The sequence below is a fragment of the Gadus macrocephalus genome, chromosome 23 (assembly GCF_031168955.1).
Source record: "Gadus macrocephalus chromosome 23, ASM3116895v1".
Taxonomy (NCBI): Eukaryota; Metazoa; Chordata; class Actinopteri; order Gadiformes; family Gadidae; genus Gadus; species Gadus macrocephalus.
The window spans coordinates 7,046,832-7,062,115 of NC_082404.1; the positions used below are offsets into that span (position 1 = coordinate 7,046,832).

General features: G+C 44.3%; 2 long non-coding RNA genes across 3 annotated transcripts; both read right to left on the reverse strand.

The window, feature by feature from the left end:
* Nucleotides 1-7,585: 7,585 nt before the first annotated feature.
* On the reverse strand, nt 7,586-8,938 carry LOC132452564 (uncharacterized). The gene is made up of 4 exons (XR_009524404.1): nt 8,840-8,938; nt 8,654-8,766; nt 8,303-8,421; nt 7,586-8,147 (listed from the first exon to the last, which is right to left on the reverse strand). It is a non-coding gene; the product is annotated as an uncharacterized LOC132452564 (long non-coding RNA).
* A 73-nt stretch (nt 8,939-9,011) lies between these two features.
* LOC132452565 (uncharacterized) lies at nt 9,012-14,656 on the reverse strand. 2 transcript variants are annotated; one of them, XR_009524406.1, is made up of 5 exons: nt 13,632-14,656; nt 10,030-13,488; nt 9,692-9,793; nt 9,251-9,382; nt 9,012-9,096 (listed from the first exon to the last, which is right to left on the reverse strand). It is a non-coding gene; the product is annotated as an uncharacterized LOC132452565 (long non-coding RNA). The 2 variants fall into 2 exon arrangements; XR_009524405.1 differs by having other exon boundaries at nt 9,021-9,382; nt 13,632-14,655.
* Nucleotides 14,657-15,284: the final 628 nt, after the last annotated feature.

Genomic DNA, 15,284 nt, shown 5'->3' on the forward strand with positions numbered 1-15,284 from the left:
CACAACCGGACTTGTTCATTACTTCACTAAACTGACACGCACACTATCGCTCGCTCTCCTCGATCGTCCACTCACTTGCTGACGTCACACACACACACACACACACACACACAAACACACACAGCCAGTGATATGCGTAGGCCTACGAGATACTTTCTCGTAAGCACCAGATACTTTCTCGTGCTCACGAGAAACCCAAAAATAAATAAAAAATTGCCTCATTTCCCTTTACCATATTTTGTTTAGTGTTCGTTATCCCCTTGTCAACCAGATCATTCCCTCACCTTACGTATCCTGCCTGCAATCACCTCATTCCCCTCACCTGTGTGTCCTTGTCTTCTTCCCACCTTTAAATCATTCCTGTATCAATCCCTCCCCATGCATACTAGGTCACCTCCTTAGTTCCCTTGTCAGATCTTTATTTTTTGTCATGTTCCTGGTTCCTCTTGGTTCCCAAATTTCAATGTATTTTTCGGCCTGTTCACGGAACAGAGATTTTGAGTTTCCTTATTAAAAGCCCAGTTCGTTATTTTCCTGAGTTGTCTGCAATTGTATCTATACCTCTTGGTCTTTTGCTGCCCCACCAGGACCCGCCTTGACACTCAGGGTATATCCCCCGTGTGTCTTAGTAGTAAGGATGGGTTAGTAATAAATGGCTTCCTGTGTCTCACCTCCTCCACAGTATCTGGCCTTCCTCCCTGTCCACATGCTTTACTGGAGGCCCTCTTTTTTCTGGAGAAGAGAACAGAGAGATGAAGAAGAAGGCACAGGAGAAGTAAAGGAATGGAAATTAAGAAAATAAATATCACCTCATCCAGAGGAAGACGAGGAGGAGTATGGTGGCCAGTAAGACAAAAATGGTTCCCACAGCTCCTGTTGTTGTCCATGAAGATGATGTCGCCACTGGTACATAGTCAGTTGATTTCAAACACTGATGACAAACTGCAAGATAAATATGCCACTGTTTAACTGTTTAGGTGTGTGTGTCTTTTAATTGAATAATTACCTTTAATGAACACTGAGGTGGAATTATGATGTCCGATTGCATTATGAGCTTGGCAGTAATAGTTTCCTCCATGCTCAGATGTGATATAAGTGATGGTGTAGTTCTGTCCTGATTCTTTCACTGGGATTTCATGTTCCTTGAACCAGGTGTAGTTAGCTGCTGGGTTGGCATCACTGCTGCAGCTCAGAGTCACTGAACTGCCCTCCTCTATTTCACCAGAGGGACTCATGGTCACTGAGGGGGTCTTTGGAGGGTCTGTTAAGTTAAAATTTCATTAATTTAAAAAAATTCCGGCAGTTTGGATCCATTCATGAAAAATGACATGTAGTTCACACCCAAAAGGTACAATTATACCTGGGATCATGTGGAGTGGACTTACACACTAAAGGAGAGCGGAGACGTTCATATCCTTCAAAAGCACATGAATAGCTGTCTCCAGACTGAATGTAGGCCCAGTAGTTCACTCGCTGTCCTACATTCTGTCCATTCCTGAACCAGATGTATGGAGGGTCACCAGCTAGGCCACACATACTGTGACACTCCAGCTTTGCATAGGAAGGATCAGTTGGGTAAAGAAAGGACACCTTTACCTTTAGACCTGAGTGAGTGAAGTTTCACACAATTATGTAAAAAATGTAAGATACAGTAAGACCGTACACACACACACACACACACACACACACACACACACACACACACACACACACACACACACACACACACACACACACACACACACACACACACACACACACACACACACACACACACTAGACTCATCATAGTTTACCTGTTACAGATAACATCACTCCGGGGTTACCAATATATTCCAAACCTAGTTGATTTGTTGTGAACATAAACTTGTAGACAGCAGAGTCACTCTGTCTCAGGGCTTTGATTCTCAGGGTACATGTTCCATGACATCTGGACCCGGTACAGCTGACCTCTCCACAGCTGGATTCAACACGACCTGTATAGTCTGTATCGTGTTCCAGATCAACTGGCTGATACTTGTCTCCTTTAGTAAACCACAGTGTTCTGACTGTGTTAGGGTGGTACTGTACGTCGTCAGGGTATTCATAGGTGCAGTTGATGTCAACCATTGCTCCTCTTAAAGCACAGACATTACTAGATGAGTATGTAACTGTCCAGTCACCATTACCCTGAAGAACTGTGAAAAAACAAACACAGAATTATAAAGAATTCTCATTGAGAAAATAATCGTAAAAAGGCAATAAAAAATAAATAAATGAGCATCTGCCGAGAAAGCTGCAAGCATCAAAACAGGAGTCAAGGAGTCAAGGCCACCGGCCCTTTCAGAACAGGCCCGTTTTGAACAGGCTCTGCAGTCATTCATAGTAACCATAGTTATGTACTCTAAAAGGTCCATTACATCTGGTATCATGTCAGTGTACTGTGGAGTGAACTTACACACTAAAGGAGAGGTGAGATGTTCGTATCCTTCAACAGCACATGAATAGCTCCCTTCAGACTGAATATACTCCCAGTAGTTTATTCCCTGTCCTACATTCTGTCCATTCCTGAACCAGATGTAGGGAGGGTCACCAGCTAGACCACACATACTGTGACACTCCAGCTCTGCCCAGGTAGGATTTTCAGGGTAAAGAAAGGACACCATCACCTGGAGGTCTGGGTGTGAGATCAAATTACACACAATTATTCAAAATAATTAAGAACACACACACACACACACACACACACACACACACACACACACAGGTAATCCAAGTTTACCTGTTAAGGATAACGTCACTCCAAGGTCCCCAGTATAATTCCCACTTGGTTGGTTTGTTGTGAACCTAAACTTGTAGACAACAGAGTCACTCTGTCTCAGGTCTTCGATTCTCAGGGAACATGTTCCATGACATCTGGACCCGGTACAGCTGACCTCTCCACAGCTGGATTCAACACGACCTGTATAGTCTGTATCGTGTTCCAGATCAACTGGCTGATACTTGTCTCCTTTAGTAAACCACAGTGTTCTGACAGTGGTCAGGAGGTACTGTACGTTGTCAGGGTATTCATAAGTGCAGTTGATGTCAACCATTGCTCCTCTTAAAGCGCAGACATTACTAGATGAGTACGTAACTCTCCAGTCATCATTACCCTGAAGCACTGTGAAAAAACAAACGCATCTCATTGAGAATGACCAAGACACAGAGGTTCACCTGATGAACAGACCAGAAGATACATAAAGAGATGGAGGCTGGTGGGTCGAGATGGAAACTACGGATACATGCTGACCACTGAGCTGTGAGAGGAGCGTTCCACATCACGGGACACTAGTGGAGTAGCCAGGGGAGGTATCAAGTTCAACCCCCCCCCCTGGATTCAGGAATCGAAATATAGATATAGTACATTTTTTATTTGAATCAAAAGTAAGATTGGGTTAAAGACCGTAATTTCATAATTTGCCATTGCAACAGGTCATGACATTCATTGAAATTAGCTATGAAAACTTTATAATAAGGGTACATTAATAATTCATGATTTAACATTAATTCATCCAGCAATAAGCATCCAGCAAACAGTTAATGAATTATGGTGGTTTAGGCTGTGTTTAGTCTCTGTAGGCCTCTGCCCTATAGTCTATGTGCTTATTTTGTGGCAATGTGACCATACTTTTTTTAATTACTTAGATGTGGAGGCTAGAATTTAGAGGAGAGGAGACAAGGATAGGATTGGACACTAGGGGAGGAAAGAAGGATATAAGAGTTGTGGTGAGGAGAATTCCAACATGGAATTCCATGCCTAAACCGTCGTTATTAGAATAAATGGGGGACAAACAGTAACTTTTGATATTTATATTTTTCAAAAGTCCAAAAATACCTAAATGAACATGTTAGCCTAATAACAAGGAAATGGCCATCAAATCCCAAAAGCAAATATATATTCTGAAAGATAATTCACACAGTATTTTGATCTAAAACCCAGTAAAGTACTTTCACTGCAAGAGGCTGTATACAACTTGCAGTGAAGTGGCATTTTTCCATGACTAATGAACCATAACTGAAGCATAGGAAGTGGACCATTCTCTATTCTCGTGGTCTGTTTAATGAAACAGTGTTCTTGAGGGTGATTCCTTAATGTTCTGTTTGCTATAATTCTATCTCCAACATGCTGTGGTTTCACCATCTCCTCATTCCAGTTGCTTGGTTGTCATGTTATTGAAAATGCTCAACTGAATCATCACAATGTAAATAAACCTACCTGGTGCTGACAGAAGGAAAGCTAGAAATCCACTTGCTGCTGATATTAGAGTCATAGTGTGTCCTCTCTCTCACTCTGTTATTCTGGGAGATATTTAAACACACCTGCAGGTCAACAATGAAAAAGTTCATGCAAAGAAAATCTATGAAAGACGTGTTAAGAATTGAAATAAAGGTTAAGAAAATATAACCACTTACGATAGAAGGCGTTGCTGGTTTGACATCTGGTCTGCGGTTTCAGTTCATCATACACTTGTGTTCGGTTTGACAGAAAACAAGAATAGACTTCCTCCTCACGCAGCAGAGTTAACCTGAAGCCTGGTAACTCATGGGCCTAGAACATATGATTACCTTTTAGACCACAATGAACAGGACCTTCATGTTTTATCTTTCAACGTCAGCGACATTGCCACTGGTGCCACTTCTTATGGGCGTAGAGTCCGATCCTTGAGCCGCACATTCATCCGCAGATGGAGCAAGGGAAAGCAGATGCAAGAAAGATATCTGCTGCCCGCTCGTGTCTCTGGCTGCGCCTCTCGGAACGTCGGTCTTGGTTGGTTTGGTGAATTTGACAAACTGCAGTAGCACAATTTACCTGCCAGGCTGGTCTGTTGAGTGCCAGAGTTTCGAGCTGTGTGAGGGAAATGTTCGCTCGCTTTAGGAGGTCCCTGGTGTAGTCCTTAAAGCGCCACTTTTGCCCTCCAGCGGATCGCTTTGCGCCCATTAGTTGGCTGTAGAGGACTTGGCGGGGCAGGCGATGTTCAGGCATGCTTAAGATTCGATCTTCCCAGGACAGACCGAGGATCTTCTGTAGGCAGCGTATATGGAAGGCCTCTAGGTTGCTGATGTGCTGGCGGTATGGGGTCCATGACTTTGCCCCATAAAGCAGAGTGGAGAGACATAGCGCGTTGTAAACAGCGACCGTGGTACTGACCTTCAGGTTACGGTTTTCAAAAACCCTGCTGCGCAGGCGTCCAAATGATGATGATGCTTAATTGATCCGGGTGTGTATTTCTGTGTAAAGGGAGCAGCATGAGGACAAAGTGGAGCCAAGGTAAGTGAAGTGATCCACTGTTTTAAGTGGAACACTGTGTGTGTGGAAACTGGGGGGGGCTGGGGGGTTTGAGATGGGTCATGACCTCGGTTTTTTTTATATTAACCTGTAGGCCAAAGGATTGGTACGGATCAGTTATTGTGTTGAGGGCGTGCAGCATATAGTCCGGGCTGTGAGCTAAGATGGCACAGTCATCAGCATACTGAAGCTCACAGATTTGGCGGGTCTTTGTCTTTGTGTGGGCCTGGAGCCGACGGATGTTGAAGAGGCTTCCATCAAGGCGGTATTCCACACGGACACCGTCTTCATGTCCCATGACACTGTGAAAGAGGCAGGTGATGGCAGAGAGGATATTAAAGAGCACCGGATCCAAGACACAGCCTTGCTTCACCCCAACGTTTACCTTGAAAAACTCTGACTGGAGTTCTCCTGTGAGCACTCTGGCTTGCATCCCGTCATGCAGCTACTGTAGGATGCTAAGAAACTTGGGTGGTACTCCAAGTTTGCAGAGGTATTTCCAGAGCAACTCTCGGTTGACGGTGTCAAAAGCTTTGCTGAGGTCGATGAAGGCTATGTAAAGGTCTTTGTGATGCTCTCTGCTCCAGCAGCTGCCTCAAGACAAAAACCAAAACATAAAAAATTTAAAGAATCAAGAAAGCCAACTGTCCAGACACCTCCCTCTGCTTGGCACAACAACATCACAGACAATACTGCATGACTCAGTTGGTTTTGAGTAGCAGTTGCAACAGAGTTCTTTTCCAGTTGATGGCCACCGCAGGTGTGATGGGGGATGAGGATGAAAGTTCGTAGTAGGGCATCAGGACAAACACAGACACAGTTCAGTTGAAGGACACATCCCAAGGACTCAACAAGTGTCCGTGTCTCCTGGATCTCCCAGGTACGATGAAACATGAAACAAAGAAAAAGTGCAGTATCAGTCATGGGGGAGGCATTGTCACAGCATCCAACAGTAATAATAATCAACTATGGTTAAATTGTAATTGTCTTAATGATTCGATAAACAATGAAAAATGATCAGACAAAAATAAATCGCTTGATTCGAAAATGGTTATATCAGTAATCAGTCATCATAGTTCTAAATAAACCTTGTGTGAATGAATGAATGATTGAAGCTTTGTTAAAAGGTAAAATAAAACAAATAAAATGTTCTAAAGCTGAGCAGTTGTGTCAAGAAGGAACCAACATGAATTCTCACTTAGATAGGCGACAAAGGTGACAAAAGTCCTAGCATCTTTCGAAGATTAACCTCTCGTGAAAATAAAGGAATGAAAATAACAAACACTCCCTACTCTTCACCCCCTATCAGTCAGTTTGCGTGCCAAATCTAACGAGTGTCATTCCAAGTCGGTGTTATTGTTGGTTTCGCATATGCGGCTGAGTTCTTCAGCACTCTGCCCCTGTAATTTCTTCCATAGTTCCTTCATTTTGTCTGAGCGGTTTTCGTCCCCTACTCTCGTTGGAGCGGTCACGGTACATCTTTCGAGGCGCTTTACATTCTCTTATCCAGTGTCCAATTTGTCCGCAGTTGTGGCATGGTCGAGGTTCTCTCTGCCTGTCGGACTGAATGAATCGCTCTATCCCTGTTGGACTGGGGCCCGGGGGAATCTTTCTCGGTCCCTGGCTATTTCCTTCTTCGAGCTCTTAATGACACAACTTCATTACTCAGCAAATGGAGTGCAGCCTAATAGTAAAACAAATAATCACAGTTATGTGTGTGTAGATTATTTTAAGATGACTTTCTTGTTCTTTTCTCTTGGTCGAGAGTGTGGAATGAGATTCAGTCACCGTTGATTCCCACGTGGTGCATGGAGATGCGCTGTTTCAGCCGCGTTGTGGATGTGGGTCCCTCAGCAGGGCAGGCGTTGATACGTCTTCCCAGGCAGGGCGCGCGGTCTTCTCGATCACAGGTCAATCTTCAGAGGCAATCGTCTTCTCACTTCAAGACGGTGTCACGGCACCGAATGTTAGATTTCAGCTTATTTCTAAACTGTTCGGACAGACTCTGCGTTGTGTTTTTTCAGTCGTAGTAGTAATTCTTGAAGTCGAAATCAAAGCAGCTTGACAGGTTGGATTAGAGGGTTGAATAGATGGTTTATTCCAGGATGTAATACAGCGAGATACTTGTTCCTTGGCTTGTAGTAATATGGAGGTTTCATCATTTTTACAAAATGGATTATGTGAACATTGCTTAATAACAATCATGTATATTAAATGTATAGCAGGAGTTTAGCTTGACATTAACCAAGTTAAAGGACAATTAAATGAACCGCACCAAACATGTAGAAGTCAATGTGGGATTTTAATATATAAACAAAAACACTTGACAGAAGTTTGATACAATTTTTTAAAGGAAAGCATAGGAAAACATTTTCCCAAATGAATCTTTTCAAAATGTCACAACCATTCCGAAAGTGAAGTGAAGAGGTTTGTGTAAAAGCAGTCCTCCCTGACCAGCTCTGTCCCTGACTCTAAACCCTGACTCTCAACCCTAAACCCTCTGAGGGCAGGAAGACGCGCCTTCCGTGTAACGGTTTGAACCACAGAGAAGGAAGAAAAGAGGAAGCAGTAGTGAGTAGTGAAGTAGTGAGGTTAGTGACAGACGTGAGGGAAAGGCGTGTGGAAGCACAAGGTTACATGTGGGGTCAAGAAGATCACTCCCACTGGAGGTCATTGATCCATCAGCCTCAGACTGCTGAGCTCAGCAGGTCTTCTGGAGGACGAGGCTCAGATGAACTGAGGAGACGGGACCAGCAGGATGTCAGGATCAGGGCGGGTTTAGCTCAGGTGTGTCTACCCCCGACCAAACAGGATCAGGTGAGGTTCAGCTCAGGTGCGACTGCCCGGACCAAACAAGGACATTGATTAGGTTCAATATTCAAAAGATGCAACATTATCTGAACCAAAGATAAGTCATTAAGGAGCAGGCAGGCTTTAGGGCACCTTGCTCAAGGACGCATCACTGTATTCTGAGGACTTGAACCTGGCACCTACCTAGTCCACTATGTCCAGATAATGCAAACTTATGAGGAATCCTTGATGGTAGTGCTGGTGGTCCTCAGGATTTGCCTTCCAGATGTACGGCTTCTCCATCAGTCCTCCAGATTCCTGGTCTGGTAGCAAACACAGTAGTAGTTTGTCTCTAATGAAAGGTAACAAACACAGTAGTAGTTGGGCTCTAATGTAAGGTCACAAACACAGGAGTAGTTGGGCTCTAATGGCACGTAACAAATTAGCAGCTGTAGTTTGTCTGGTAAACAACCACAATAGTATGCCGTAACTTGTACTGGACAAACTAATCCTGCATTACAACAAGTCCACTCGGTTTATTTTAGGCAAACTTACGAAGGATCCTGGTTGGTGGAGTGATGTCGTCCTCCAGAGTCTTGGCTCCTCCATCAGCTCTCCTCAGCCAGAGTCCTGGTCTGGAACAAACAGCGCGAGTCTGGCCCTAAAGTCTGGTAACAAACATGTAGTTTGTCTTATTTTTAAGCCCTTTATTTCCAGTTTGTTTGGTTAATACAACCTTACAATCCTTATTGGTAGAGTGATGGTCATCCTCCAGATTCACGGCTCCCCTACCAGCTCGCCTCCGCTCCAGAAACACGTTCTAGTAAGAAAACACAGCGGCAGTTGGTTAATGTCAAAGCAACGGCTGTATTTTGAGCTTTAAGTCAACCATGTGCAGTAAGTAAATACAAACTTATGAGGTATCCTTGCTGGTCGATTCCTAGTCGTCCTCCAGCGTCTCGGCTCCTCCAGCAGCTCTCCTCAGACAGAGTCCTGGTCTGGAACAAACAGCGGAAGTCTTGCTTCAACATGTGGTAAAACAGATGTAGTCGTCTGGTATATATGGTACAAACGCTGGTAGTTTGTGGTAACAGTATTCTACGAGAAGTGGCAGTGAGGGTGATGATCACTTCAGAGTCAAGCTCCATCTACCCCACAACAGACGTCCTTCACCAGGCAGGGCATCCAGCAGCTGCTCTACAAGGCAGGGCATTCAGCACGACTCCTCCATCAGCTCCTTCAGCACGGCTCCTCCATCAGCTCCTTCAGCCATGGATTCCTGGTCTGGTTGAAAACACAGTTGGTCTCAGCAATAAATCACCTGGGGACGCAACACACCCCACCTCCTGCATCTGAGGTTCACTTGTAAATTGGAAGAGAAATTTAAAATTTAAACACTTAAATTAGACGTCTGCAGATTGTCTACGGTCGTAGCAGAACTAGTAACATTAATGGCTCATATGACTCTTGCATAACCCCCGTATGAATTAACTCAAATCACAGCTTGGCACTGATTTAAAGTCATAAGATGATCAAAACCAGACCTAAACTACCGTGGATTTTAGTGTTTCAGATGAGCTTGGTGATGGTTACCCTATGGTCCGGTGCTGCAGGCCGCTGGTCTCCAGCCTCAGTCTCCGGTCCACCCTGGCACCACAAGCCTCCGGTCCCCAGCCTCACGGCCTCACCTTTCAGCTACAGCAGGTTTATATCAGCATCTGCCCAAAAATAAACTTAATTGACTCATCCGAAACCGAGTTACAATTAATTGAACTATTATTTTATAACTCCAGGCTAGAAATGATTTGAGACCAGACTTGAGCATCCCGTTTTTTGGGAATGAAGACAGAGCAGTCCACAAGTTTAAAGAAGTGGTTCAGGCCATGCATTGTAACTGACCTGAGAAGACTCTCACACACCAGAGCACTGACCTGTTCTGGGGGACTTCTGACAGGAGGTGGAGGTCTGGCTCTGGGTGAGGAGGTGGAGCTCTTGCTCTGGGTGAGGAGGCAGACACCTTGGGACAAACTACATGTTACCTTTTTAACCTTGTACAGCACTAGAGTATCTTCTACTGTAACATGTGGGAATGACGGCCATTATTTTAGCTTTGATATTATCCAGTTGCTAACTCTGCACCAAAGTTGTTGTTTAACGTCCTTCTATTGGGTAGGGTTTAACTTCTGTGGCAATTAATGACAGCAGATATTTAGAACGTACAAAAGCTGAAGTAACAAAGAACACTAAGCAGTATCGATATTAAATCAAATTTACTCAGCCATATTCAGGTGCTGGGTTCCTTGAAGAAATGTCAAAATGTCTTCCACCTTGAAATGATTTTCAGCCTTCACTGATGTCAACAATGGGGCCGCAAGTAGAACGCCGTTCTGTACGCAGCGCGAGTCCCGTCAACGTAAAAGTACTGCGCAACCATCGGAAATTATCAACATATTGTACGACATACGTGTCAGTATGTATTTAATATCAAACTTAAGTTGTTTAAAATAGGGGCAACAATTCCCCATGGAAACCGACTGAAATAGTTTCCGTTGGCAACGGCACGAGGTTACGCAAATACAAGCGAGAACGTTCCGCCAGATTCCCTTAGGGGACACCCGTCCAACTAACTGCCAGGTGGTTTCTTATGGTTGTCAAGACTACAACGTTCTATGCTAACCATTGGGACTAAATCAAGTGACCGCACTCAGAACCTTCCACGGCAGGAAGCACATACCGTCCGACTGGAATCCTAACATTCCGGCCGGAACCAACCAAAGAAAAAACATAACCAGCGCCTCACCTTGAGCTGAACGGAGGAAGATCCTGATGTCCAGCGATGGTCTTCATTAAAAACACAGCCAACAGACTTACCTTGAGGAGATCTGTTTGTTGCTGTTGGTCATTACTACTACTATGCACCCAGTGTGTACAAGTTATATCACTCAAAACCATACGAAGAAGCAAATTACCATGTACAACAACTTTAAACCTAAAATCCTGGAATCATTCAATACAAAACCGTGTCTACATTTTACAATTATCTAGATTATTCAGGGTACAAACCATACAGAGCAAATCTAAACGTTGAGCTCACCGAGAGCCAACCATAGCCCTGCAACGTCACCCTGACCGCCTCATCACCAACAGCAAATCATGCCAGCCAGCCAACACATGTACAGCTCCAGTGAGAAGTGAGCATCCGAGTGAAAAGACTGCCCATATTAAAAATAAGCCCAATTCCTGAACTATCCAACCATCTTCATGGTTTAAAGATTTACAGACTTGACATTCCATTGTGTTCTAATCCCCTTAGTCTGCTCCCACGTTACTTATAAAACTCTACATCGCCATCACTAGAGTGTTGCATCCTACTCATGGGGTGTGGTCTGAGTGAGCAGAGATGCATGCTGGGATACAGTGCTGTCTGAAGTCTTCAGTTCTATAGAAACGCCCCTCAGGAGAAACCAAGTGTTTGAGAATCTGTCGTGACATCAGTTACATGAAATGGAATATCCTTCAAGATGGCGCCAGGATTCTCAGAGGAGAAAGGCCAAGAGGAAGATGTGTGGGTTCTTCCTCTCAGCCAGTAGAACACAACAACGGTCTTCATCAGAGTACCATGGAACACTTTGAAACATTCTCCTCTTTACATCTTGAAGCCCCAGTGAAGGTTCCCTTACCTCCTCAGCTGAAGAGCAACACTTCAGCTCGAAGAGCGCACTAGCTGGAGTTCCCGGATTGGTTCTGATTTAAGGGAACCAATCGTTCAGCTAGGCCTGTCCGAAACAAATACAGTTCAGCCTGAGAAGACGTGCAACTGAGAGCAAGACAAGATCCACAGGGCTCTCCATCAATCCAGCCAGGTAGGAAGAGCCGTCTCATTACAGGTCTGAAGGTCATCTTGAATATCCATTTAGGTCCCTTTCCAACATCAGACTCCTTGTGGAATTCCTTTTGGTGTCCATCCTCCATTGATCCTGATTGGTGTAGTCCTAGTTTGAAGTCACTGATCTGAACACACCACTTGCATCCTTTTACACTCGAGTTGGGTACTCTCCTTCCTGCCCAGTGTGTTGATATCGCTCCGGAGCGTCGCTCAGGGCTCTTCATGTCTACTGGAGGCCCTTAAGTAAACGTGTGGCCGTCCATCAGGTATGATTTAGTTGACCATTCCAATATCCCAAGCCAATCACGCAGACCCCCGTATGAACATTATCACTGTCAAAGCAAGGCGGACACACACACAGACCCCATGCCAGGTGTGAGTGGGAAACGCACACACAGAACCCTAGCGATACTCAAAAATCTTCCATCTCATGTCAAACCCAAACACACACACACACACACACACACCACTGAGCCATAAAAGGCCAAACAATCATGCAGGGTAAAAACCTCATGCCAAATAACATTCCATCACCCCCCCCGCCCCCCCAGCTCTCCTGCCAGGGCACCCATAACAGAACAACCAATGTCTCCAGAGACGTAAATTATGTACAACATTCTTCAGTGGCGTCCCACATTGGTGATGGATTATGCTTGGCGTCTCCAAAAATGTGTCCGAGGTTGATTCAACGTCTCTGAAGTCATGTCTTTGTAGTCCAGTGGTTTCCTGAATGCAAACGGTGCAGCTTTAGTCAGCCTGAGGACAGGAAGGAGGTCATCTGTTCAGAAGACCACCCAGTGGAGGGGGGTGGCTCTTGAGGAGCAGGATCCATCTGGGGATGGCCCCAGATTAAGACCTTCTTGGAAATGAAACTGTTCCTGAGGAGTCACGATGCCTGGAGGGGACTGTTAAATGTGTTCCATGGTTGTGTCAGACTGAAGTTGTGTTTCAGTCGTTGAGATGAGGAGCCCCCTCATCTTCCCCTGGTGTTTCTCCTTCTGAATCCCTGTCTCCATCTTTAAGAACATTCCAGTCCATGTAACTGACGTCACGACAGTTTCTCAAACACTCGGTTTCCCCTGAGGGGGCGTGTCTACAGACCTGTAGACTTCAGACATCTCTGTATCCCAGTATGCACCTCTGCTCACTCAGACCACACCCTCATTAGTAAAGCAAGACTCACGTGAAGAAGATGCAGAGCTCAGGAGAGTAGAATGAAAGAAGACTGAAGATATCAGAACCCAACCTATTACTCCAGCTTACAACAATAACTTGGAGCCTGTAACCATTTTAACAAATCATTAAAACCAACATAAACCAAACATCCAAGTAAACCATGAACCAATAAAACATCCTTAATACTCAAGTAACAGGTTAACTCACCAGGAAGCCAAAATACAATGTGCCCAAGAGTAATGAGAAATGAATGACTTACAGTTTGCAGTTATGCTTCATGGTTAAGTTGGGATACTCACAGAACTGCAGTTAAATATCCATGATAGACCTTTGAAGGAAGGAACAGTTTACTCATGGTCCAAATTTCAAATGAGACTTAACCACCACAATCCCCGGTTTCCTTCACACATTATCAGTGATTAATATTCAACATACAAGTCCAATAGTTATGCATTGCCACACAATACTCACATCAGGTTCAGATGAGATGCTCTTCTTTACTTCAAAAAGTCTTTAACCAGTTCCCTTTTAAGTGAAACGCACCAGATGCTTCTCAGCTGCCTCTCGCTCCTGGTCTTCTGCCGAATGTCAGTCCTCCTGCTCCTTTTAAAATGGCTCCTCTGCCTCCCGCCAGGTGTCCCCCAATCTCGCTGATTGGGGAGAGAGTGATGCTCTTCGTCGCCACTCAGTGGGTGGCGGCGGTATACGCCGTCAATCACCCCACCTCAGACCCGCCCGGGCCGAGATTTAAGTGGCAGGATGCCACAACACGCACACACCATAGGTATACACCATATAGATACGCACACACCATAGTTACACACCATATAGATACACACCATAAAGATAAACACACCAAATAGACACACACCAAAGATTAACTTAACATAGATACAATCTAGATACCACCCCCCCCCCCACACACACACACACACACACACACACACACACACACACACACACAAAAGATACACTTAGGGCTTAACCCAGAGTGAAAATGAAAATGCTGCGCGCCAAATTTATGTGTATGCTTTATTGTGCATGCAAACTTTTTCATAATGCTTTATCTAAATAAACGAAATATGCGGTTTATTATAGCTTTGAATAGTTACCTGACTGCTATGCTATCCCCAAATGTCTAAAGTCCCATTCAAGTTATTGCAAATGAATACAAGTGAGGCAGATCTTACACACACACACACACACACACACACACACACACACACACACACACACACACACACACACACACACACACACACACACACACACACACACACACACACACACACACACACACACACGCACAGATCTGACTGGGGATAGGATAGGTTAATACACTTGAGGTGGTAAACAGGTTGTTGTTTATTCTCTTGCCAGAAGGACTATGTATATCTAGACTAGGCTACTTATAAATGTTTATGATTTTTTTCAAAGATCATATTCGGGGCTAATTAAATAACATCCAAGGCTTTATCCCCGAATAAAACAGCATAGGGACGCCACTGCCTTAAGCTAACGTATTTATCCACCATAGCAGACACTTTAAATAATAGTTAGAATTACGTGCAACAAAAAAATGATGATGTAGTCGAGTACAAACAGTCTACTCTCATTGCAGTCTTTGGAAGTTAATTCTGACTGATATACTGTTATCTTCCACAGCATGACATAACACATCTCAGGAAGTGGTGGTGCTCCACTTTGTTGGGGAATCTCCATACTGAAGGGAGATTCTGAAGCAGATTTCCTGTGAATTCCAATATTAACACAACCTTAACAATGACCTACAAAAACTATTTTTGTGTGTGTGTGTGTGTGTGTGTGTGTGTGTGTGTGTTTGTGTGTGTGTGTGTGTGTGTGTGTGTGTGTTCAGTCATTGCAGACGGTTTGCTTATTTCACGGAGGAGGGCAGAGAGATGGCAAGAGGAACCTATCTTCGCTATCCCGAGGAAGCCCAAAGTGTCCGAAATGGAGGAGACGTAATATTTGTCTTTTCTTTATTTTTTATTGGTTTGTTTGAAGAGAAGAGCAGAAAATAAAATTGATAATAATGGATACCAATTCCAAGAAACATATATCGAAATGAAATCATATATTGGTTATTAAGCACACAATATACAC